Genomic DNA, 27,845 nt, shown 5'->3' with positions numbered 1-27,845 from the left:
CTCTCCATGGGCCGCCCCAAGCACCTGCTTGCTCGGCTGGTGCCCGGAGCCGGTCCTGGCTAAAATCATCAAGTGGCAAGATGTCTTCACACTTTCTTAGCTGATTTGCATTCTATGACTTGATTGAGAATGCACAGACTTCTGTTTCTCTGACAGGCAAGTTTACAACCAATCTTGATCCAGGATTTTCTTTTTCTCTAGGGTTCCCTCCTGCTTCTCCAATTTGATTCTTTCAAGTCTGAAACCCTACTGTATTTCCCCAACTAAAGTGGAGAGACAGTATCTTGTGAAGTCTGGCAGGGTGGAAGTCTACACTGTTGAAAGCAAGGTATCTGGTAAATGGTAACAATTTGCCTTTCTATGGTTAGGTCTGTAACAGCACTGAGGCTGGGTTCTGAAACAAACGCAGCACCCTATGGCACTGTCTGCAATGGTAAACATAGAGCATATTAGAACATGTGATCACACAGCATAAAACAAGATTTCCAGCAGAATGGACAAAAACTGTTGGTTTAACCACAAGCAGCTGATGCAATGTTAAACACATGGAGGATTTAACAACATTCTACCACAGATTTTACCACTATGTAATTTCCCAGCACTTAAAAAGGCTAGTGAGAAAGAAACACCCTATGGAAGGAGAACAAGAGACTTGAGACTGAACTAAAAGAGCAAGGTTGAGAATGAGGGAAGGAGGGGACTGGAAACCACTGACCTCTTCACACACTCCTTCCAAAGGAGAAGCCCTGATCTAAGACACAGCCATAAAGAGGAGATGCTGGAACTATAGAAATGTTTCCCTACACAATGAGGACTAAAATTTAACCTTATGCAGACCTTTTCCTTTATTTAAAGTGAAATGAACAAAAAAGGCAAATGTCACATGGACATAATAGCTTCTGTTCTGTCTATTACCAACCTTTTAAGTCATCACATACTGTACTTTCAGCTGTTTCACATTAAGAATACATCTAAAACTGCAAATTTGTGCAGAAAGACTTATTTACAGCACCTCTATCGTTCTAAGTGCTTTACAGCCCCCAGGAGCTCACAATCCACTTTGTGTACATGTAAAAAGCTACCCTGTTATCGCCAACTGTACACGCTTCTGTGGTATGTGAAAGCCACCCTTACAGCAAAGAACAATTAAGCAACTATTACACAGTATAAAGAACTAAATGCATCGTCACAATTTTCCACCAACAATCTATTAAGGGTGTCTGTCTGTCTGTCTGTCTCTCTCTCTCTCTCTCTATATATATATATACACACACACACACACACACACACACACACACATACACCAACGTGTCCTTGGTCTATTACTGCAGGGAGGGTGTATATATATATACACACACACACACACACACACACACACACACACACACACACACATGATACTTGCTCCAGATCCAATATGAACCTGGGAATTTAATAGAGGCTAGTCTTGAAAATACAACATTGTTTTAGTATGTGGATATACAATGTATTCCGAAGTCCAATCAAATCTGAGATTTGAGTACAAAATCCAGTAGCTTTACTAATGACTGTTTTGTCAGTTCAACATATGCAGTTAATCTTCTGAAGAGCCTTGCTCTTTGATTTCTGATCTTTAGTCCTTGCATTAATTGTAGAGTTCTATGCTGTAGAAAGGAGGCACCCACAGTGGCATTGGAACAATTTTTATAGTGAGGATGCTGAAAGCCATTGAACAAAACTGTACACCGGGGTAGACAACCTATGGCACGCGTGCCGAAGGCAGCACGTGAGCTGATTTTCAGTGGCACTCACACTGCCTGGGTCCTGGCCACCGGTCCAGGGGGGCTCTGCATTTTAATTTAATTTTAAATGAAGCTTCTTAAACATTTTAAAAACCTTTACTTACTTTACATACAACAATAGTTTAGTTATATATTATAGACTTATAGAAAGAGACCTACTTAAAATGCTAAAACGTATTACTGGCACGCAAAACCTTAAGTTAGAGTGAATAAATGAAGACTCGCCAGCACACCACTTCTCAAAGGTTGCCGACCCCTGGTGTAAACCCTGTACATGTCTGAAACCATTTCAAGCCCGGGAGTGCGGTCGCACCCCTGCCACCCCTAGGCACTTTACAACCTAAGGCCTGGTCTATGCTACAAAGTTAGGTCGATGTAAATTGCCTTGTGTCAATCTAATTGTGCACATCTCTGCACTGAAATTTGTCTCACACCAATGAAAGCACCGTGTTACAGCGACACAGTATGCTCCAGAACAATTCTGAACCATAGTTGATATACTGTGGGCGATGCAGTGCGACTGTAGACTCAACGTGACCTATGATGACCCTAACAGTCCTCCAGCAGCTGTCCCATAATGCCTGACAGCTCTGCTCACAATTGTGAAGTCCACTGCCCAGGGTTCATGGAGACCAGAAGCCTCTCTCACAACCCCCTATTTTTGAAAAGCCTTTTCCTGATTGTCTAGCAAGTACACTCTGCAGCTCTCTCTTGTTGTGTGCACCTGCCCAACCAACCATGCCAGCTGCACGCTCCAGACATACTCCCACCTGGAGTAAACAGAAGTTATTGGATCTCCTGGGCCTGTGGGGAGAAGACAGCTGTGCTTGCACAGAACACTACAGACTAGCTGTAGAAACATAGACATCTACAAGCAGATTGCCTGGGGAAAGCAGGAGAAGGGGAATGACGGGGATCAGAAGCAGTGCCATGTGAAAGCAAAGGAATTGTGGCAGGCATACCAGGAGGCCAATAGTTGATCTGGTGCCAAGCTGCAGACCTGCCCCTTCTACAAAGAGCTGCATGCCATACTTGGTGAAGATCCTGCCACTACACCACACACCACTGTGGATACCGCTGAGGAGCCCAAGTCACATGCCTCTGACATGAAGAGCAAGGGTCAGGAGGGAGGAGGATAGGGGACATGCGAGCAGGAGGTCCAGCTATGCCATGAGCCTGGACCTGTTTGATACTCCACCACAGTCCAGTCAGTTCCAGCAGCCCAGCACGGGCGAGCTCAATGCAGGGGAAAGGACCTCGTGTAAGTGTGTGATTGCATTTCCCATTACCATGTTTAAGTGTACAGATAACATCCGACCCCAACATAGGATGACACAGGTACTGACTTTTCATTAATTTACTCATACTAGAAGAGGTAGCGGTACAACATAAAGAGGTAGTGTTGTTATTCGCTTTTCATTCCCCTGTAGAACTAGCTGGAAGAGGCGATGCAGAGCAGTTTATGTACACAGAGATGTCAGCAGCTCCCTATACTTCCAATATTCCACATGGCATCAGAAGCCACATCCCATAGCCTTACACTTCACACTGGGTGACAGTAAGGAGAACCACAGATTCACTTACACTGACCTAGGAGCACCATGGCTGCTGTATATGTAGCCAAAATGAACTGAAATGGACATGAATGTTCTTTCCCTTTAAGTGCTATTTTGTTAAAGGATTTCAGAATTTTTTATTGTCATTTTTATAGCACTTTTTTTTGCTAAATAATTCATCTTTATTACTTGACAACATATGCTGCAGAATGCCTAGCACTACTGAAAGCACCCACCACCTGTTACTGTACAGGGCGACAGAACTCATAGGATCAGTGACAGTGTAATAATTATAAATGCACAGCAAGCACCATAAAATTAATAGGTGCATTAACAGACAGTGTTATATTTATAAAAGTACACCAAGCACTGTACAATCCCTAACAGCCCCCAAAACTTCAGGGCCAGGTACAGCACAATCCAACACAACACATTACTGAGGTTGACTGTTAAGTTGCTCTTTTAAGAACTCTCTCAGCAGCATAGCTCTGCATTGAGCTCTTCTAATTGCACTTGTCTGGATGTTCAAACTCAGCAGGCAGCGGCTCCTCCTCCACTGCTCTCCACCCCGGCAGCAACTTCTCTCCCTTTGCCCCACAGATATTATGCAGGGCACAACAAGCTGCTATAACCATTGGGAAATTTTTCTCACTGAGATCCAGTCTTCGAGTAAACAACGCCATTACCAGCATCTCTGCAAATGACCAAAAGCACATTCAACTGTCATTGGGAACCTCCTGAACCAGTACTTGAATCTTTCCTTGATGCTGTCGAGGTGGCTGGTGTTCAGCTTCATGAGACAGGAGTAGGCTGGGTCCCCCAAGATCACGATTGGCATTTCAACATTGCCAATGGTAATCCACGGTTCAGGAAAGAATGTCCCCTCTTGTAACTTCCTGAACAGTCCTTTGTTCTCAAAGATGTGAATGAAGTGTCACCAGAGATCCAGCAACACTTTCATAAATCACAGAAAAGTAGGCCTTTCTGTTGAAGTGCTCTGTGGGAAAGTGGTCTGGTGCCAAAATAGGAATATGCATGCTGTCTATAACCCCATCACAGTTTGGGAATCTCACTGCTGTAAATCCATCCACTATATCCTGCACATTACCGAAAGTCACAGTCCAGCATAGCAGAAGACCATTAATGGCTCTGCATATTTTGCATGACAATGGCCCCCAGGGTGGATTTTCCAGCTCCACAATGATTTCCCACTGACCAGTAGCAATCCAGAGTTGCAAATTCCACAGAACAAGCGCCACTCACTTTTCAACTGTCTGTGCAGCTCTCATTCTGCACTAGATGACTGGGCAAACTTGGCCACCGCCTGCCGTTTGCTCCGTGAACACCATTGACAACCTTTAACTGGTTTTCCCACAGCAATCTGACTTGCATGAAACTGTCATGTCCCCTTCTGCTGCAGTTCTTCCTGCCACTCTCCAAATACCGGAGGATTGTTTGTCCTCTGTTTTCAATGCTCATGACAGTAGCACAGAGCTGCTGTGTGGACTCCATGCTTCTGTCAGAGATGGACAGTGTGAAGTGCCATACAGGCTTGTGGGATTTTAAAAAGAAGTGTGAAAATTATGGGATAAGGATGGCACTATGGGATGGAGAAAGTTGCAAGATGGGAACCTGGCTCCCAGTCACTCCTACACAACTCATTTCTACCCCACCATGCATTGCCACAAAACAACGTGCCAGACGGTGGTTAGTTGCACACTGGGATCCCTACCTATGGTGCACCACACTGTGCAGCCACAAAAGAACTCCTGGTGAGTGTGTGCAGCACTGATGCAAGGAGATAGTATATTCCTCATGAGCGTGCATACTTAACTGGCAGCTTTATGCTGAGGTAATTTGCATCATCCAAAGTTTGTTGTGTAGACATGGCCTAAGTAGTATTAAAAACCATGCCTTTTCCCCACACCTACTCCACATTTTGGCTACCCTCTAGGGTGATTTCCTAGCCAACCTGTTAAGAGCATGAAGCTGACCTATTGGGGACAAAGGATGGGAGTCCAGGTAAGAGAAGTAGTTTTCTTAAAAACATATGGCACTGTTTTTGCAAATATTTTATTTCTCTATACCCCAAAGATTGTATTACCTAAATCTACTGAAAGGTGTTCCAAAACTACCCCACATCGTTTAAAAACAAATGCCATTCACTTGCCTCCTTATATGGATTGGTTGCAACCATGCTCTAGTGGGGTTCTATGATTGCACAATTCTCTAACATAGTTCTCAGAGTCTGGAGTGTCAAATGAATAAAGTAAAAAAAAATTCTATTTACATGCTGAATAGCCTTCTTAGTCTTCCTATTTGTGGTATTCAGTACATAATAACAAACAACTAACTGTGGGGTTAAGTACTGTATATGCAGATCATCTTTACAATGTACTCAAAGGGCTATTTCATGGCTGTGATCTCAAAGCAAAGCCATTTTGTCCCGTCCCCTGTCCCCCCCCCCGCCTTTCCCTTTTTAAAAAGTGTAGGAAAAATAAACAAATGTCATTTTAGTAAATAATAACTATTAGGACTGCTGCATGCAAACTAAAGTCAGCTATATGATGACTGGCTCGGTTCCTTCCAATGATTTTCTCTCATTGCTCACCTTTGTTCTTACTGCAGCATATGTTCACTACCTTCTATAAAGTGGCAAGCCACACAGACGTTATGTAGTTTTTGTTGTTTACAGCAGGGATTACATGAATTAGTGTCATTTTAGAGACAGCTAAACTGAAATAATAGGTAAATCACAGAAACATGCACATACAATATTCTATTGAAAATATAACTAGCTTATAGCAGTTTTTTTTTCCTTTTTTTTTTTTTTTTTTTAAGACACACAGGGCTAGATCAAGTTAGACAGTGAAATATGATGACTGGTTGGTGTGAGAACAAATACTTTCCTTAATAACAGTAATTTGTTTTGTGATCTCGTAATTCCTATTGAACCAGTAGTTAATTACTACTCTAAATCCGCTCCTTTCAGGGCACTTGGCATCATGCCTCCAATGCCTCTATATACAGTACAATGATTTAAAACAAAAAACAAAAAAACCCACCAAACTGTTTTTGACCAGTTATCCTATTAACTGAAAACCAGTTTTTTTGTTTCAAAATTTTGGTCCCTTAAAAAGTCATACGCTGCCTCTTATAATCCAGTGTGCAAAAATGATATGATCAAGTGACAATTGACACTAAAGCACTCTAAATCCCAGTGCTCTTTTTTTGGTTTCAATTTTTCTTTAGCACGCTCACAACACAACTACTAATTAGCAGAAATACAGACAGTTGCAATGGCAGTCACAGACATTTAGAACCATAACCACAAAATCCAATTTCCTTACAAGAAGGTACCATTGCTGAAGATAGTCGTTTTAAAAAAGGACTATCAGAATCAGTGATTAAAGATGGGAGAGACTTATTAGCTATTCTAATCCGATCCCCCCCTGCCAGGACAGGATTATTCTTTACAATATATTTTCAAATGCTTTGTCCAGACTAGTTTTAAAATGTCTCAAGGTGTAGGGCTGACCCCAACTCAAAAAAGATATATTAGAATTAGAAAAGGTACAGAGAAGGGCAACAAAAATGATTAGAGGTATGGAACAGATTTTTTAGCTTGGAAAAGAGACAACTGAAGGAAGGATATGACAGAGGTCTACACCAGGGATCGGCAATGTTTGGCACGCGGCCCACCAGGGTAAATCCCATGGCGGGCCGGGCCGGTTTGTTTACCTGCCGCGTCCGCAAGTTCGGCCGATCGTGGCTCCCATGGGCCGTGGTTCGCTGCTCCAGGCCAATGGGGGCTGCGGGAAGCGGCGTGGGCCGAGGAATGCGCTGGCTGCCGCTTCCCGCAGCCCCCATGGGCCTGGAGCAGCCCCCATTACCCTGGTGGGCCGCGTGCCAAAGATTGCCGATTCCTGGTCTACACAATCATGAATGGTGTGGAGAAAGTGAATAAGAAAGTGTTATTTACTCCTTCACATAACACAAGAACCAGGGATAACCGAATGAAATTAATAGGCAACAGGTTTAAAACAAACAGAAGGAAGTACTTCTTCACACAATATACGGTCAACCTGGGAACTTGTTCCCAATGGATGTTATGAAGACCAATAGTAGAACTGGGTTTAAAGAAGAATTATATAAGTTCATAGAGAATAGGTCCATCAGTGGCTATTAGCCAAGATGGCGAGGAATGTAACTGCTCTGGGTGTCCCTAGCCTCTGACTGGCAGCAGCTGGGCCTGGATGACAGAGATGGATCACTCAGTAATGGCCTATTCTGTTCATTCCCTCTGAAGCATCTGGCATTGGCCACTGTCACAAGACAGGGATACTGGACTAGACAGACCACTGATCAGACCCAGCATGGTCATTCTTATGTTCTTATTTTGCTGTCAAAAACTTTTACTATTTTGTCTTACATTTCTTTTGCTGGGGAAAATTAAATTCAGAAAAGGGGGCTGAGGTGAGGTGTTTTTCCATTATTTGTTTCTGTAAGTGTCTGTCTGCTCATCTTCTAACTATTTCTTTTCTTTAAAAGAAAATTGTTGCAGTATTAAAAATTTTCAAACAATACCAAATAATTCACCTTGGATTTACTTCCTGAGAGACTGATTTTGTAAGAGGATGCTGTCAAACTACACAGATTATTTTAACTTCAGTTTCTCAAGGAGACAGAACACTTGGGGCTAGAATCTGTATTTAATTATGCTTTTATAATCCATAGTAACTTCACAGAAGTTTCCCTGGATTTTCAATTGGCTATGTATAATTTGAGACCTTTTATGAAGTGCAAGCACATACATCCCTCAAGCCTGAGAAGTTAAGTGCTGTGCAATTAGCACCACACACTTATGAATACTTTTGGAGCATACTGTTCCCTATGCAGAAAGTTTCCATACTGAGAGAATGTGGGTTTTAAAAATATTAGATAGCAAATTATGCAAAAAATGGTTTATTGCTTCATAATGTAATTAAATTAAAGCCGTTATCTGCCAATCATCCAGCAGAACAAAGATGTTTGCTGCTAAAATAGCCCTCTTTATTTCATACTTCCATCTCTGAATGAATCTGTTTGGTCTAAAACAAAGGTTCTCAAAAACATTACTTATTGCGTACCCACTTCCAGACCAACCAGCTGTCTGCCTAACCCTTACCCTTCTCATCACTGATATTTTGTGTGTTCTTCTGAACACTACCAGTTTTTAGCCATCTGTCCATATTTGATTGTTATGTTCAGATATAGTTATAGTGCGACATATACAACACCTTCAAAATACCCAAAGTTCTGAGCTCAGTTAGACTGGACAGATAATAGCCAACTGAACCCAAACTGTACAGTGATTGGAGGCAAGGGCTCTGTAAATCAGCGTCTCTGTGTTCACTGGTGCATCTTGAAGTAAATTAACTACTGTATTTTATATAACAAATTCCCCACAGACTTTTAAAGCTTCGTCTGAGTAGCCTATTATGAAAATTCAATAAATAAATAAATAAATAAATAAATAAAGTCCACCATTTCTCCCGTGTACCCCCTCAGAAATGTGTCTCATTAATACCCGCACGGGTATGTGTACTACAGTTTGGGAACCCCTGATCTAAAACATGCAGAAACCCAAGTCTCTTCCTCTGAATTTAAACATACCGTCACTCTCTTGAGCACAAGCTCCAAGACACATTTCTTCAAATATATCTGACATTTGTAATTGTTTCTGCTCCATCAACTTGAAAATTCCCTGGTCTCCTGTAGGAAAGGAGATATGTGTGAGAGGTGAAAGAGCAAGGGGATGGAAGGAAAAAGCCCTGGGATAAAGAAGTTAGTACTATCTTTCTAGGAAAGATAAAAGAATCAAAGACATCTCTAGCTCTTATAAAAATCTCACAGTCAGTTAGCTCCATAAATTACCACTATCATCATCCATTCTGGCTTCTTGGCATGAAAGATGTCAGAACTTCTTCAGACATTTAGAACCATAAAGTTCTGGTTTGGGGTCAGCATACAGTAGGACTACCATATGTCCGGATTTCCCCGGACATGTCCGGCTTTTCGCTCTATAAATAGCCGTTTGGGGGGGATTTTTAAAAATCTAAAAATGTCCAGGATTTCCCCCCGGTCGGCTATTTATGGACAGAAAAGTGGCGGCCAAGCGCCACTTGGCAGCCAAAGCCCCTTCCCAGCTCCCCCCATCCCCTGCAGCCCCACCACGCCGTCCGGCCCCTGAACGCTCCGCCCACCTGCTCCTCCCCCTCCCCTGCTTCCCGCGAATCAGATCTTCGTGGGAAGTCTGAAAAAAAGCAGAGACAGGCGGGAGGCAGCAGCAGGGAAGCTGGGGCTGGAGCGGGGGGGACGGGGGACCACACACACACACACACACACACGGAGGAGAGCTCTGGGGAGGCGCGGCCCTGGCCGAGCAGCTCCCTCCGGCCCGGGCTGAACGGCGCCCGGCGGCCCCAGCGGCTCGGGCCCTGGCCCTAGCGGCTCGGGCCCTGGCCCTAGCGGCTCGGGCCCCAGGGCACCGGCCCCAGTTCCGGCCGAGCACACCAGCCCGGCCCCGGCCGAGCACCCCCAGTCCCAGCAGCTCCAGCCCGGCTTGGGCCCCAGGGCAGTGGCCCCGGTTCCGGCCGAGCGCGCCGGGTCTGGCCCGAGCGGCTCCAGCCCAGCTCGGGGCCCAAGGCGGCGGCCATGGTTCCGGCCGAACGCGCCAGCCGAGCACCCCCGGTCCCAGCAGCTCCGGCTCGGGCCCAAGGGCAGCAGCCCCGGTTCCGGCCGAGCACCTCCGGCCCAGCCCCGGCCGAGCACCTCCGGCCCAGCCCCAAGTCCCGCAACCCCAGCCGGAGCTCCGGCCGGAGCGCAGACTGATTCCTGGGCTCTTTAAAGCCGGCCCTGGTCAGGGGACAGGGAGGGGGCTGTCAGGAGGGGCAGGGGTGTGGAGAGGGGTTGGGACAGTCAGGAACAGGGAGCGGGGGGGTTAGATGGGCCTGGGGTTCTGGGGGGGTCTGTCAGGGGGGCAGGGGTGTGGAGAGGGGTCGAGGCAGGCAGGGAGCAGAGGGGGTTGGATGGGTCAGGAGTTCTGGGGGTCCTGTCAGGGGGCGGGGAGCAGTTGGATAGGGCATGGGAGTCCCGGGGGTCTGTCTGGGGGTGGGGGTGTGAATGTGGGGTGTGGATAAGAGTCGGGGCAATCAGGGGACAGGTAGGGTCCTAGGGGGGCAATTAGGGTGGGGGGTTCTCAGGAGGGGTCAGTCAGGGGACAAGAAGCAGGGTGGCTTAGATAGGGGGTGGGGTTCTAGGGGGCAGTTAGTGGCAGGGGTCCCAGGAGGGGCAGTCAGGGGACAAGGAGCGGGGGGGGGTTTGGGGGTTCTGAGGGGGGCAGTCAGGGGGTGGGAAGTGGGAGGGAGTGGATGGGGGCGGGGCAGGGCAGGGGCGGGGCTAAAGCGGGGCTCCCCCCCCGTCCTCTTTTTTGCTTGTGGAAATACGGTAACCCTAGCATACAGTCAGAATTTGGGAAAACATGAGCCTTTCCAAAAGACAGACAAGGTTTCTGCAGAAACTGTAAAGGATTGTGGGCTCAGCATATATTCATCCCTCCCCTCCCCGTCCTTCATTTACAGTGCCAGCAGTAGTGCCAACGTGGATATAACAACGTCCTTCTCCTGTTTTATAGTAAGGCTCGTGCACTGTTCTTTTAGGGTTGTGCTTTGCACACACTGTTGGTCTATCACATGCATTCACAGGTCTTGCAAAATATACAGTATACCATGTGAGGAACACAAGAGAAACCGTTTCTTGTGCATATGTTGTGACAGACAGCAATTTCCTGCAATATCTTTGGGAGATCTTATTGAATTAAAAAAGTATCTTTGGAGTCCATCGTACTAAATGCAAAAGTTATGTATTACTGTGGGTCTGGATGATCAAAGGACTATATTGAACAATGTGGCAGACAAGAATGAACTTTTGGGACAATACAATATTTCCGGGAAATATCTAGGGGGAAGTGAATGCAAATCTGTGCGCCTCTTGCCTCTGGTTAGGCAAAAACCCAGCCCTTTGAAGCTATACCCTGAAGAGAAGATGATTGTCTCATGATTACTGATTCTTAGGGTCCCTAGATCAAAGGTCCAAACTGTATAAAGGAGGAACTCACAGATTCATGGGTGTGCTTGTTCCAAGTTCACAACTGTTATAAATTTGTAAGTTACCCGACAAGCCCCTTGGTGGGGCTTGAAAGACTGATCACCTGCCAGAAGCCTAGTTGGAGTTAGGGATGATCTTTGGTAAGCTCATTAGCATGTGTGTAGGTTCTTTTATTGTTTTTAATGTTTTTTTCTGTAATGCTTTCATCTTAATAAATGTGCTTGTTTAGAAAGGGCTATGTGGTAACTTTTAACTGTGGGTAATTACACTGTTTATTAGCCTCTGAGGAAAAAGCAAAGTTTAAGCAGTCTGACTTGCTGGGGAACTCACAGCGTAGGAAGGGAATTGTGCAGCCCATTTGGGAGAGAGAAAGATGTGAGTCTCAAGCCAAAAAGTGACGGCTGAGGAGCTGGGAGCCAAGAATGGGTGCTCTTGCTGGACTGTTAAGGGGAAATACAGGTGGAGTTGCCCTGAAGTGTGACATATGTCACTTGCATTAATGTAGTTGTGCTATTATTTACAAATTCCCACCCTCACCCCATTTAGTTGGAAACAGGATAAGCCAATATCAATATGGGTAGGGCTGGTAAACTATAATGAATAGGGTACTATCTTGCCATGCTATTTGAGCATTAACTGGTGGCAATGGAGTATCAGATACTCAGTACCATATTCAAAAGACTAAAATCACACCTCTGTCCCAGAATTGTTTAAATTTATTATTTATTTAAAAGTTAGTCCCTTTAAATTGAGAAGCAGCTTTAATACTGCTAGCATTTGCCTGTGAAGGAAAAAAAACAAAACCTATGGAAACCCTGATAGAAGGGGAAACAAGTGGCAAGATATCAGGACTTCCTGTGTTGTCAGAAGACCACTTTATCTATGCTTGCATATGCAAATAAATCCTTTTCCAGAGGACATTTCAGGGGAAAAAACAGACATTATTAAATGAAAACCCAGTCTGTTTTAAACTCTGTAACCAAGTAAAATATATGACTGGACACAGAATTAACCCAACACAAGAATGATAATCTCATATTCTATTTGTTCAGTCTCTATGAGGCAGTTGCAAGAAGTGCTAGTAACAGTCCTTAACATTTTTGAGCTTGCATGCGCTCTCTCTCTCTACTGTTTGATTCAATAGCTCAGCCATCAAGAGAATGTCAATAGGCCTTTTTCAATTTTAAGTTCTCAGTATATCAGAGAATTTTGAAAGGAGAGGGTAAAGAAACTGAAAAGGAATGTTTCTGGGCACCAGGATCTGAAAGATATTGGATTGTATCTTGGGTAGTAAGGACCAATTTTTTAAAATTTGTAATCATTGATGGTTCAGCCAAAACAAAAACAGTCGTCAGTGCAAGAACTGGGTTCACACTTCAAGTGCTGAAATAGATGGAGCATATAATGGAGATGATCTAGTTTCATTCTGTATCCATGGTTAGGAGTATATTTTAACAATCTGCAGCCACTCCAAGCAGCAGTGATCAGAATGGCTGCAAAACATTCACTTGGCTGCTCTATGAAAGACAGCAACAGTGCCTATTCACTAGGAAAGGCAAGGGTAGGAAAGGAGCTGCAAGCATCTGAATACAGGGAGAAAAAAAATTAGGGTTGCACGTATACATACATGGCTAACAAAGCCTACCTCCACAGCATGATAGAAATAAGTGAGGGAGAGGCCAGGCAAAGGAGTACAAAGAAAAATTAGGGTTACACACGATACTGTATTTTTTTAGGATATGATGTTTCATGACAGCAATTATTTCTTGACCATTTTTTAAAAATAATACTCCAATACTACAGTGATGGGTGCATCACAAAACCTAGAGAGAGAAATAGAAATTGACTTTGATATGTCTTAAGTATTGAAAGCTGTGTAAAGGGTATTCACAAAAAAAGCAATAAATGATAATGTATCATTCTGAATGGGGATGTGGGGCAGGTGGCAGGGAAGGTGCCACAGACACAGTTAGGACTGGACTTAGTCAATCTCTTCATTAATAATCTAAAAGAACAAGTAAACAGAGATCTAATTTAGTATGGTGTTCAGATTTAATTAAAAGGAGTGGCAAGCATCAGTAAAGCCAGAGAAATTATCTTGAGATTTTAGAAATATATACAGGAAATACAATTAGATTTAATCTAATACATTTGGGAGGGAGGGGGGAACTAGTCAGAAAAGCAAATTTCAGCCGGAAATAGTTTCTTGGAAAAGTAGCAAGGCCAAGAAAAACCTAAGAGCAGGTAACAGGGTAGCAGCCGTGTTAGTCTGTATCCGCAAAAAGAAGAACAGGAGTACTTGTGGCACCTTAGATTTTATAATAAATCTAATATATTGTGGCACCTTAGATTTTATAATAAATCTAATATAATTTTATATTAATTTTATAATAAATGTATTTGTTAGTCTCTAAGGTGCCACAAGTACTCCTGTTCTTTTTCTAAGAGCAGGTAGAAAGGAAAATTAGATAGCTTGCAGTGCAAGACGGTAGCAATACAAATCAAAACACAAAGATGCAATTTTGGGTTGCATGCAGAGGCAACAATTTAACGGCATCTTAAACTGGGATTATAAACTTTTCAGGTACTTTATTTTGTGTATGTGCAGGATTAGTTACTGAAAGAAGAAAGCCCAGATCCAATAACTTCTTCTTTCTACAGTGATGCAAAATAGCATCCCCCCCTACACTCCCAAGTACTTTTTGTTTTCAGGAATGATCTGAACAAACTCCAATGTATCAGCCTATTTAAAATATTTCTGTTATTTTGTTATAGAAATTTACCCAATATTTCATTTTAAATGACCAGCTAATATCTTAAAAATACCTAAAGTATAGACAGAAAATTTATGACTCTCAAACTAAAAGGTTTTACCAAATAACGAGCATTTTTGGTTTTGTTCTATTTCCCAGATTCTCTTTAAGAGATATGTTCATCCTCCACTTCCTTTCCATTTTAAACAGAAGTTATCTAGAATACTCCATCTTGCTCCTACTTGAAGCACTTAAATGTTTTAATATGAAAACAAAAATCAATCCTAGTTTCCAAGACACTCAATTCCAAATGCTAATGTTCCAGCAAAGTTCACAGCCAGTGAACTTGATTGTGTTACACAGCCAGTATATTTGATAGAATACATTAAGAACAAAATATATTCCTAATATAGACTTACATATAAGAAAGAAGAGAATAGAAGACAACAGGCAGAGTGACTGAGAACACCATAAGAGTATCTATAGGCTAAAGTGCCTGCTGGCATAAGCAGATGCAATTTCATTTGAAGTCAAGATTGCAGAATGCAACAGAAGTTGCCAAGACTCAAAATTGTGAGACTGGTAGCTTTTTCTTAGACTGTGATTTTCTCCTACATCTAATGAGGTCAGGGTTTCTTTGTTTAAATAGTTATAAAAGCATTATATTGAGTGTTTCAATTAAATATTTATAATCCCTCGTGCAAACTTTCCCGGGAGCAACCTTAGAGTAGTACTCCTTGTGCATATCAAGCTGGGCAGAAGGCCTGTGTTCTACTTTCTGTGATTTAATCAGGCTGCTACAGAATCTCAGTAGATGTTTATTGAGCTTGTTCAAAAAGTGATTTTTTCAATCTCTTATTTTCATATTTCCCAGAAACCCAGAGAAGCCTAGGTAAGGACTTAAAGCATATAAAACTCTTTGTTAGAGAGAGAGGGAGAGAATATATGACAGTTTTCAGGAGCTTGTCATTAAGATGGAGGTGGTGTGTATATGTAGCTTTCAAAAAAAGTCTTTAAATTGGGTTTTACTGCATATGAAAACATTTCAAGAGGAATAGACATGAGATTCTGAAGGAAAAAGAAACAGAAATGGAATAGATGTTTTCCAGTTACTCTGCCCCTACTGAATATTTTCTATTCTTTCCGTTCTTATACGTAAATCTATAAGTAATGCTTTTTTGTTTTTAATGTTGTGACAATCAGGGTCCGAATCCCAAAGAACAAGCAACTGAATCAACTGACTGTATACAATATTATTGTACTTTACATGACACACTTCTATAGTATAGTATAAAAACTGGTGATATGCTGGTCATGAACGTTATTGCATGATGTATGTACGAGCTGTGTATAAAGTCATGTATGCGTGCTGGAAATATGTTATTAACATGTTTTGGAGGCAGTGTATAAATCAAGTCAGCACTAGACAAAGAAATGTGATTTTACCTGTATGACTGGCTTGATTACAGGCAGAAGACAATGAAAGTACATTTACCCTCAAGGTAAATAAAGCAATCAAGCTAACAAGCAGCAGCTTAAGGGGACAGAGTTTGCACCCCCAGGAAGACTTCCTGGCTCGAGACAAAGATAATGGGAAATATAAGGCGAATAAAAAGATATTTTAGTTATCTGTCACTTTGCGAACCAAGGGCACAGCATCCTCTGATTCTGTGAACGTTGGATCCTCCTACCAGGAAGGGCTGGAGATACTCTAACTGAGAAAGCTGTTTAGACAAAGACATAACTTGTTAGAATTAAGTTTTAGGCACTAGAAAGTACGTTTTTATTTTGTTTGTTTATTTCTCTCTCTGTTCTTCGTTAACAAACTTATTCTTAGTTTTACTATAAGCCATCTCAGTGCTGTTACACTGAATTAAAATGGGAGTCCTCAACTGACTTAACAGTCTGGTGCGTGTACTGTCTCTTTGGAGGCATCAAACAATTTCTGGGAGTGTACAGTGAGAGGGACTGGATACTGCAGAGTAATATTTCTGCGGAACTTGCAAACTGGGGTTCACTGTTACCTGCAAGGCTAGGTTCAGACTGGCAGAGTCTCAAAGAGTTTGCAGGGGAGGCGGATAAACTGATGTGGCAGGACGCTGACACACAATTTAAGCCCCAGCAAAAAAGCTCTCCCTTGCTCAGACAGTGGAGTAACAGTGGCTTATGTTTCTGGGTGCCTTGAGGAGAGTATCACAAATGTATTCTATCAAGTATGATGACTGCATAACAAAGCCAAGTTGAACTTTCCTCGCACATTAATGTTTAGAATTGGTACTAAAGAGGTGACTGGTGCTGCCAAATTCCAATGTATCAAAATGTTATGCATGTATAGATTCAAATCGAGATCATATTTCCTTGAATGACAAAAGAACATTGAACTCAGCCACATGGAATAATACGCATGAGTAGATTCAGTTCAGGGGACTGGCTGGCTCAGGGGATTAGTAATGGGATCCAAAAATAAAGCTAAACCTGCACTTTATGTTTAGTATACTGTGGCCACATATTAAAAGAAAACCAGAATTATTTCTCGGTCTTTGCAATGCAAAGAATAGGCATGATCACTTTCATATGGGTTTACTTATTCTACCCACAGGACTATACATGAAGATTCCCCAGTATAGCTCCTACAATACAAGTTAAATGCTGTTGAAGAATGCATGCACGCACACACCTACACATACTTTTGCCAGTCTGAACAACATTCATTAACTAGTGCTGCCCATTATGCAGAAGGAAAAGAACTGATTCTTGGCACCAATAATGTGATTGCAAATTACAATTACTTGTGCGATGACTAAAGAAATGTTCATATTCAAAAACATTAAATTCCTAAGAAATCGAAGTTTTAGCTGAACATGCCTTATTTTACGGAATGTGAGAATGAGTTTAAGAAATTAATAGGTCTGAACAAATCCTTTTCTTACTCCTATTTATAGGCAAAATATGTATATTACACACGTGCTCACACCCACAAGCTATATACACATAGAAATCTATATAGATATGCTATATGTATACGTATATATGGTATATTCTAGTTTTTATGAACACGTTTTTATTTTAAAAGGTTATTTCTCATAAAGAGTGCAGTACACAAATAAAAACTCAAGAAGTGGAAAAACCTGCAACAGTTGCACCACCCTGGCGTTCTTTGCCTGAAGGTTAACACATAGCACTTACCAACCATAGCTGCTATGTAAGAAAATTAAGAGTGCAGCCCTCTTTGTTTTATGTAAGGCGGAAGCCTGTAATGTTTCCCTTTGAGGAAAGCTTTGTTCCAGATCATTGCTCAACACTGAACACTGCAGAGTTCAGCATACAAAATGTGTTCAGCATGGATAAGACAAGATCTCTCCTGTAAAGTAGGTCTATTTAATGCTGAAAAGTTATTTGGCCTCAGTGTATGGTGCTTTAAGCTGATCTACAGAAGCTTCACTGTACAAAACAGGAAAATTGTCATGAAAACAAATTTGAAAGAGCAAAAAGTTGTGTAAAAAAGTTCTTAGCATGATTTTGTTTAAGATGGAGACTATTTATAACTTCCTTATGTTGTCCACCTATTCGATTTTCTGCTAAATGTGACTAAAAATTAAAGTTGCCAACTTTCTACTCGCACAAAATCAAACACCCTGTCCCTGCCCCGCCCCTCCTCCAAGGCCTCGACCCTGCCACAACCCTTCCCTGAGGCCCTGCCCTCCGCTCACTCCATCCCCCCTCCCTCCCTCACTCGGAGTGCAAGTGGGAGTGAGGGCTCCGTCAGGGTGTACGGCTCTGGGGTGGGGCCAAGAATGAGGGGTTTGGGGTATAGGACGGTGCTCCAGGCTGAGGAGTGGAGCCCAGGGGCTTGGGTGCAGGAGGGGGCTCCAGGATGAGACAGGGGGTTGTGGTGTGGAAGGGGGTATGGGCTCTGGGCTGGGGGTGTGGGTTCCAGGGTGGGGCCAGAAATGAGAGGTTCAGGGTGCAGGAGGGAGCTCCAGGCTGGGGCAGGGGGTTGGGGTGCAGGGGTGTGGGCTATGGGGTGGGGCTGGGGATGAGGGGTTTGGGATGCAGGAGGGTGCTCTGGGCTGGGACTGAGGGTTTCGGAGGGTGGAAGGGGGGGGGGATCAGGGCTGGGGCAGGGGGTTGTGGGAGGGGATCGGGGTGCAGGCTCCAGGTGGCGCTTACCTCAGGCAACTCCCAGAAGCAGCAGCATGTCTCCCTTTCAGCTTCTACACGGAGGCGTGGCCAAACAGCTTTGTGCGCTGCCCCATCCGCAGGCGCCACCCCTGCAGTTCCCATTGGCCACGGTTCCTGGCCAATGCGAGCTGCAGAACCGGTGCTTGCGGTGGGGACAGTGTGCAGAGCCAGAGGGGGGACATGGCGCTGCTTCTGGGAGCCACACGGAGGCACGGCAGGCAGGGAGCACGCCTTAGACCTGCTGTGCCACTCACCGGACTTTTAACAACCCGGTCAGCACTGCCAGGGCCCCTTTTCGAACCGGCATTCCGGTCGAAAACTAGACATCTGGCAACCCTACTAAAAATTTACTTCATAACTTTGAGTGGATGTTATTTTTGTGCATTTTAGATATTTGAACAACAATTGTTTAACAACATTTATCTTCTATATAAGAAAAAGTAATCAAGAAAAAATTGTATAATCGCTTACATTTTTCCCTTTACTCTGGAAAATACAAGCAAATATTTAATATGCTTTTCATGCTTCTGGCTTAATTTAATGAAAAAGTAAATTGACTGAACAGACAGCACTAAACAAGTTTATTTTATGCAAATATTTGGAGCGCCAGGGTTTAGTCTGAGGATAACGCAGAAAAAAAATACTGAATTATAACCTAGTAGGGCAATTTGCACACAGCAAGTACAGTAGACACAAAAGTTCTTAGTTCAGTAAGGATTTCGTTGTTTAACATGAACCATTTCAGATAGTATCTCAGTGAGCCACATATAAGACTTACAAGGCCTTCCATCATTTCAATATTAAATTAACAAGGTTAGATAATGAAATGCACCTTGATGATTTTAAATGGATGCACCTACACAAATCGAAACTAGTACAAAATAACTCAATACCAGCTGAAAGATTCCAACTCAACCCTACCCCTCTCCCAAAGCCACCTCCTTTGGCAAAGGTGTTTTTTTTTTAAGCGCCTTGCAGGATTGCATGAAGTCAATGCACTCAGTCTTTTGGATCAACAATGGAAGCAAGTTCCAGAGCCCAAGGCCATTCATCTGAAAGCACCTTATAACCAGCACTCAGACATTTGAATCTAGACACTTTGTTAGCTCAAGCACTGCAGCTGATCTTAACTTTCAGAATAAGAAATGAGGACAGAACGGTAATTTCTATAGTAGACAAGACCCAAAACATACAAATCAGTCTTTACTGATCAATACAGATACCTTGAATTGCATTTGGAAACTTGAAACCCCGTGCGGACTACTGAGTAAAAGTGCAAATAAGTAAGCATTTTTCATGAGCTCATCAGCATGGTATCTAGGTACCCCTCACATAACTAAAGGAAAAAAGAGTTTTGTAATGAAATAAACCTGTCCACTCCTCCTTATTCTCTACTAGAGAGGTTTAGTTCCGAGGGATCAAAGCCAATGTAGGCCTTCTACAACAATGAGACCAAGAAAGCACCGTGCCTCAGTTGTGAGGCAAAGATTTGCACAAAAAGAAATTACATTCAGCTCCCAAGATAGTTTGATTCAGGCTCAACCTGATCTCCAAACAGTAGTAAATCCTGAAACCTAGGCCCCTTTGAGAATATGTCTTGTCCACGTTTCAAAACTGGACTACACAAGACAGTGTATCCCTGAAAGGTACTGCTGTGGTAGGGTGCAGAGACAGTTACTGAGATTGTAGGTCCCAATTTAATGCTAAGGACCTTGAAACATACAGTTCTGGAATCAGATCTGTAAACCAGACAGCTGGTGGAGTATGTGTGTGATGTATTCTTGCTGGACTGCTCTACCCACAACTTGAGTAGCTTTGCTCACCCTTTGTGAATAAGTTTTCCTCAGGACTAAAATTGGAACCTGTGCGTTTATATATTTTGTTATCTAGTTCTACAGATAAGACTATCTACATTTTACCCAATTTTTTCTTCTATAAGCGAGGCAACCACTTCATATGCTTATGTTTAATTTAAGGGAGACATTACCTAAACATTAACCTCTCCTGTGATCTGCCAAACTAAATTTATTTAAGGCACCTATGTATTTCAGACAAACTTTAACTGAAAAAACAGCTGCATAGTAAAATAAATAAATAAATGAATCATGGATTACCTCACATTCAGAAAGTGGCACAAAACTTTAGAAGCTTATATAATACATTATATACATTATATAATACTAATCTAATTACTTTAGAAGAAGACGACATTCAGACTAAACTCCTTCAGCTAATTCTCTGCGGAATATTTTTCTTTTTTAGATACTGATTTAATGTGATTGCTCTATGGCACATTTGAAGTATGCTGGGAATTATAGACACCTGTCGCCTGTGGCAAAACACAGCAGTACAAGTGGTCATATTAACAACAGTACTACATTGTGTAAAATGATGTATAGCTATAGAACTGATTCAAGAAACAAATAATTCAGCTGCATCAGACTGATGGGTTATCCCACCTCCTTGCTCAAGGGGATGGCAGAGGCCAACAAGACCAACAGAAATTTTAAGGCATTATGCCTACGGTGACCAGATAGCAACTGTGAAAAAATGGGAAAGGGGGTGGGGTAATAGGTGCCTATATAAGAAAAAGTCCCCAAAAACGGGATATCTGGTCACCCTAATTATGCCTCAAATTCTTTTACACTTCCTCCACCTTTTTCTGTCCCCCACTCTGCAAATGAGGCACAGGAGATACTCTTCCACAGCTGGGGGGAAAAAAACCTATCAGGAACCAGATAAGTAAGAGATAGGAAAGTGAGACCATTCAGCTCCGACACTAATTTGCTGTGTGACCTCAGGTGAGTCACTTGACATCTCTGTCTCTATTTCCCCTCCCACCAATTGCCTGGTTGGTCTATTTAGACTGTAAGCTGTTCTGGGCAGGTACCATCTCTTCCTGTGCAGGTAACTGGGACCCCAGTCTTGCTTAGGGCCTGTTGGTGCTACTATAATACCAATGAACTAAGAAAAAAAAAAAGGAGAAACTAAAAAAGCCAACTGGAATGAGGCAGATTTTGGACTGATTTTAAGTCAAGACAAGAGTCTTCAGCCCCCTAAAAGGGTCATATTAATAGCTGTTGTCTTGAATGCATGTTTATTTAGATAATAAATGTGAAGAACAGGGGAAACTTTCTGTATTAATTTTATAAATAATACATTTTAGGATCTCTCTCTGTGGATTTGATGGATTTTGTCCTTATTAATGGTTAAGTCAGTCTTAGTTAACTTTGGGTTTGAGGAACCAAGTTGATGACTGTACACATCCTTAGCTGCCTGGTGCGCAAATAGACAACACAAGGAATCCACTGCTGGAAGACAATTTCCTATCTTAACCAGTTAAGACCAGGTTCAAGGTCCCAGATCAAACAAAGGAATTTTGCTCGTAATCTGACAGACAGACAGAAGCACTGTCTGCAGAGATGCAGGCTGAACCTAAAACTCAGAAGGGATTACTGTACAAATGGATCACACCTAAAACAGACAAGGAACGGATAATGGTTTGATGAGATACATGTGTTTAGGTTTTTGTTACTTATAACACTTTTCTCTCTGCCTGTGGCATTCCTATGGATAAACAGATCATTCTGTTGTCAACAAGCTGTTCTCTGTCACTCCATTTACCAGCTGGTCACAGCCTCCAGAGAGGATCCTGAAGCAGGGGGCCAAACCCATTTTGACCTGCTGGAAGTAATACAGTTGGGAAACAAATAGCGCTCTAACTCGGTGATCCAGTTAAAAGTTGGCGAATGGCAGATTTCCACTTTAGACTTCCGGTGTGGGCCTATCACTTGAAAGGGTGCCCACAGGGAGACTACAAGTGAGGTCAAGAGTACAACAACAGTAGGTTCTTTAGGTCAGGGAGCTTGTCTTTTATATTTGTAATCTAAGGCAGCTAGCATGTTGGTTTTTTTTAAACAACAACAGTGTAACAGGTGAATCGGAGCAACAGAAAACTAGTATTCTGAGCAGACTGTTGCTTTTTCATCTTTCTTCAAGAGATGGTTTTTAAAACTTTTCAGGACAGAGATCCTGGGACTATAAAAACTGTACATGTACAGAATCTCAGAGTTATGAATACCAGAGTTTTGAACTGACCAGTCAACCACACAACTCTTCTGGAACCGGAAGTACCGTATGCAATCAGGCAGCAGCAGAGAAAAAAAATAGCAAATACAATACAGTACTACACTTCTACCTCGATATAACGCTGTCCTCAGGAGCCAAAAAAATCTTACCGTGTTATAGGTGAAATTGCATTATATTGAACTTGCTTTGATCCACTGGAGTGTGCAGCCCTGCCCCCCCGGAGCACTGCTTTACCCTGTTATATCCAAATTTGTCTTATATTGGGTCGCGTTATATTGAGGTAGTGGTGTATGTTAAACGTAAATAACTAAAAAAATAAAGGGAACGTTTAAAAAAAGATTCAACAAAGTAAGGAAACTGTCTGTGCTTGTTTCTTTTAAATTAAGATAGTTAAAAACATTTTTCTTCTGTATAGTAAAGTTTTGAAGCTGTACTAAATCAATGTTCAGTTGTTAACTTTTAGGAACCACCATAACGTTTTGTTCAGAGTTACGAACATTTCAGAGTTACGAACAACCTCCATTCCTGAGGTGTTCGTAACTCTGAAGTTCTGCTGTATCATGCTCATTCTCTCAATCTGCTGCCCTCTTCTTTCTTCAGTCTTCAATAAATGCAAAAGGCCTTATCTTGAATTCTTTTAGTCATTTCTGATATTCTGAAATCAATGACTTTTCCCTCTTGGCCACTTCTCTCACAAAGCGCCATCCTTTCTGAGAGCTCTATGGTCTTCAACCTCACCCTTTTCTCAAGAATCCTTTGGTTTACCCTCACATCTGCTTCTTTGAACCTTGCATCTAGGCCACAGTATCTCCTAGAGAAATTCCAGAGTCCACACCACTGCAAATTCATTCTCCCCTCTATCAGCTCTGCTCTGTTCCCTTTTTATTCCTCCCTGATGATGAACACATGCTCAACTTTAAGCACTTAAGTTATCCCATTAAAGTCTTCAAGTTAGGCATGTTCTTAAGTACATTACTAAACAGGATCTGAATCATGAACCTACATTCTCAATTGGATCTCTTCTGAACCTTTGACGCCTGTCTCCAAATCCTCTCTTCCCATTATGTGTAGTGCCGTAGATATTAACGCCTGGACTGGAACTAAATTATTCTCTCGCTTGCCAAGATTGTCCCTTCAGGGAAAGGGTCAGGCACATCATCAAGGTGCTGTGTGAGGAAAACACTTTGGCAGTGATGTATCAATTCTGGAATTAAACAACATTTCAACTTCCTGATGCCAGTGTTTTCTTCCCTTAACATACACCAATTTCACTTAAAGGAACAGAATGGTCAAAGTATCACTAGTTACAGAGTGACATATACATTTTGATCCTGAATAATCAGCGCATTGGTATGTATACTTACACAGTATATTTTATTAAACAAGAAAGCCCCAAAAGCGTACAAAGAAGTTAGGGGACTAGCACAATTAAACAGAAAAATTACCCTTGTGACTATAGGTGTTATGAGCAGGTTGGTTCATAGCACGTATAGGTTAAAAGCATGAACTGAAACAAAGCATTTGTTCTGGAACAGGGTAGTTAAAGTCTAAATTAATATCTAGTTTTTACCATTAAAAAGGACAAAAACTATACTTACTCAAAGAGTTAAGCATACACAATTCAACTGTTGTAGATGATGTTGTGTGCCCTGTATATAGATAGCTGAAGAGGACTTGAAATGTGTTTAAAAAAAAAAAAAAAATTAAATTTAACCTAACTGCTGAGTGGCAGATGGGTGACCACATGATGCACCATCAATCTGCGGCATTGGCAAAAGGATTAATCAACTGGGGTTGCTGCATAGCTAGCATTGATAGAAACGCTCTCTGTTCTCTTTTTCACATCCTCCTTCTGCTTTCTGTTCTTTGTGCAGCAGGATTTTGGCAGGCATTTCTGTGACTTTTACGTTATCCATCTGTCTCTGTGCCAAGTTCAGCCCCCTTTAAGTGCAATAAGAAATTGCCTCCATTTAAAATAGTGACAAAGTACAACTGTCAAGTTCATATATTTGCCAAGGAGTTTCCAGGAATTCTGTGTTTAAGAGACTACATATGGATCTCCAGGTTTCTCTAATTAAATTCCATTTCAGTTCTCCAGAAAAATGTTAACACAATTTTGGATTTTATTATTTTAAGAATGCCGGTAAGAGTAGCTAGTATTCACCCCCAACTGACCTGGGGCATAACCTATCCTGCCACACCAAAACCAACAGAGCAGATTTGACTGTCTGAGAAAGGAAAAAGTGACATGGATTTCTGGCATTCTTTACAAACTGACTGGACCTGCTCCCTCTTTCATACACATAAGCCCCTTATTCTACCCAACTATTTTCACAGAAGCCCACAATAGCACTAGTTCAAGCTTTGAGATCTACTAAGCCAATCTACAATTTTATTCTTTGAAATAGCTTCTCTCTCCTTCACTAAGGGCAATGAAACCTGCCTGTCACCCATAGACACCAGACTGCTGTTAGAAGGGAGCTACAGTTCTACAACCAGAACTCAGTCATCTGATGCTGTTGTCTTTACTCAGGCAAAGATTCTCATTGAAAGCAACGAATAAGGAAGCAGAATGCTCATTGCTCCTTATTATCAGAGAAGTCAGTTACGGCAACAGTAATATCCGGTTTACCCCGGGGTTTAGTACGTAATACTTTATCAGTAATAAACACTAGTATCTGCAAAAGCCATATATTCCAACCTACACTGCCAGAGCAAGCTATTTTTCCTGATTAAAGAAACAATATTTATTCCTTTGTAAGTATTTAAAAGAGTGTGGTACTGCTGCTTTCACAGAATTTCCAGAGATGTCATACTGAGAGTATGGCTGGGATGAATAATCATGTGGGTCAGGGCTAAAGTGAATTATTACGAAGGAGTGGCCTGCATAGAACAAGAATGATGTGACTGGACATACTACCACGAAAGGTTATCTTGGGATTAGTGAAGGAAAAATTGGTCTGGTTTTTGGAGCTCATTAGCTGAATCCAAAAATAGCAAGAAAAAACATTAGTGAATCCTGAAAAAAGTCAAGATTAATTGCTGAAGACAAGAAATACATTAGCTTCTTTTTGCAGAGCTTGATTTTTTTATCCCTGAATTGTGCCTTTAAGAACCACAATCTCCCTTCCCATTGGTTGTTGAGGCTTTCTGGATCCTGAACCTTTCAACTGAGCTTTACTATATCCTTTGCAGAGAACTCATAAAACAATATTCATGTCCTCTTGCCTGTCTTTTAACATATTTTCTGCTTGTGGGCACTTACATAACGGGGTCCCTTTCACCCCTAAAAAGCCAAAAATGCATATTCAGTTGTCAGAAGTGCAGTCAAAACTGCAAAATTCTGCCAGAATTTAGGTTGTCCATGCAACCTTAATTCATCCCCCTTGTATGTATGCATTTTGATATTCGTTAATTGTATTGATCACACATGGTCCTCAGGAAATCCTGAAGATTTAGTGTATAAGGTGGTAGCTTGGGAGACACAGGTTCAATTCCCTGCTCCATCACAAACTTCCTGTGTGATGCTGGGCAAGTCATTTAGGGAACTGAAGCAGAGAGAGACTATTTGAAAAATTTCAGAGTAGTAGCCATGTTTGTTGTTTTTGCGGATACAGACTATGAGTCCTTGTGGCATCTTAGTGACTAACAAATGTATTTGGGCATAAGCTTTCGTGGGCTAGAACCCAATTCATCAGATGCATGAAGTTGAAAATACAGGAGCAGGTATAAATACATGAAAAGATGGGAGCTGCCTTACCAAGTGTGTAAGGCAACTCCCATCTTTTCATGTATTTATACCTGCTCCTGTATTTTCAACTCCATGCATCTGATGAAGTGGGTTTATCTGAAAAATGGGGATAATGGTACTTCCCTACCTCTCACAGGGGTATTGAAAGGCAAAATATATTTAAAATTTTGAAGTGTTCAGATACTACAATAATGGGGGCTCTAATTACCTAAGAGAAGACAGATGGTATAGGAAACTATAGCAGCTGTTCAATATTTCTTTTTATCCTCACCTGAGTGTGCCTCTGCCGTTAGTGTACATCATCAAAACTCTCCACGGACCATGAAATTATTCATTTCCTTATGTCTTCTGTAGGGTGCTCATCACCATAACATCAAACATTAATGAGATTAACGCCACTGTGAGAAGAGAGTTCTTATCCCCATTTTACAGATGGGGAAACTGAGACAAAACAACTTGCCTGAGACAGAGGCAATCAACAGCAAAAATCAGGATTAGAACTCCACTCCTCCCTACTTTCAACCCTTTGCTCCTTCCTCTAGTAGACATTGCTTTAGGGTAGGTCTTCACTGCACAGTCATAACTAAACTGTTTCTCTCAACTTGACTCCCATTCACACACACACAGCTCTATCATGAGTGGAGTGGTGCTTTAACCTCGAGCTAGCTGGCCCGTCAGGGGATATAGATCGAAGATCAAGTGCTGCTGACACATGAGTTACTGCTTGCTGTGTGGATGCAGCTACAGGCCATTTGAAAGCTCACAGATCACTCGATGCCTTCCCAAAATTCCCCTGTGGCCTTTTTTGTGTCTGTCTACCCATTCCAGACCAGAAATTACCTTCAGAAGATATAAAATGGCCTGCTTTGGTGTTTGATGCCAGGAGAAGATAAAATCCCTGAAGAATATGTACTGCTGGGCAAAAGACCACAATTACCAGTCCAGTAACCCAATTAGAATGTTCCCATTCTATGAGGAGTTAGACTGGGTGCTGAGCAGCACTCCAAGCAGGGAGCCCATGTACAGACTATCTTAAAGATTGTTTAGAGAATTAGGTGCTATGTATATCCAAAAGATAGATAATTGACTGTCTCCAAAGTAGACTTATCAGTCACTATTATTACTTATATGGCAATGGCACCAGAAGGTCCAGATCAGGATTGGGGACCCCACTGCACTGGAATCTGTAAGACATTAATGACATTCCCTGCCCCAAATCATTTAGAGCCTAAAGCCCCAATTTTGCTATTACTTTGCATTGACTTCAATGGGGCTCTGTGCAGAAATACTGATAGAAGTACAGGTTCACAACTCTACTAGATAGCAACTATGGATTTTAGGTTGTTACAAGAGCAGCTCTGGAGTTTTCAGTTACCCCTTCATCATAGATACTTTTAAAATCTTTTGTCACTATACAGGATTTGTTGTTTTAAAGCAGCCACTTTTTGAAACTTTTAATATCCCTCCACAGCACATACAACAGAAGTGCAAAGTGCGCCTGACTGACAGCAAATTTTAACTTTGAAATGCTGATAATTTAGCTTATAGCTCAGAGTCTGTCTTATGCTTTGACTTTTCACCTGTA

General features: G+C 42.0%; 1 protein-coding gene across 5 annotated transcripts in view; it reads right to left on the bottom strand.

The window, feature by feature from the left end:
• DAPK1 (death associated protein kinase 1) overlaps positions 1–27,845 on the bottom strand; it is a 121,594-nt gene that overhangs the window by 68,326 nt on the left and 25,423 nt on the right. The window contains exon 1 of one of the 5 annotated variants that reach the window (XM_054032496.1): positions 23,513–23,520. The exons of the other annotated variants lie outside the window; for them this stretch is intronic. The gene's annotated coding sequence lies outside the window, so the exon portion shown is untranslated. Of the gene's footprint in view, positions 1–23,512; positions 23,521–27,845 lie in introns of those variants that run through there. 5 annotated transcript variants of the gene reach the window in all.

The sequence above is a fragment of the Malaclemys terrapin genome, chromosome 6 (genome assembly GCF_027887155.1).
Source record: "Malaclemys terrapin pileata isolate rMalTer1 chromosome 6, rMalTer1.hap1, whole genome shotgun sequence".
Classification (NCBI taxonomy): domain Eukaryota; kingdom Metazoa; phylum Chordata; order Testudines; family Emydidae; genus Malaclemys; species Malaclemys terrapin.
The sequence above is the reverse complement of the archived record's forward strand: the minus strand, read 5'-3'. Positions and strand labels throughout refer to the sequence as shown.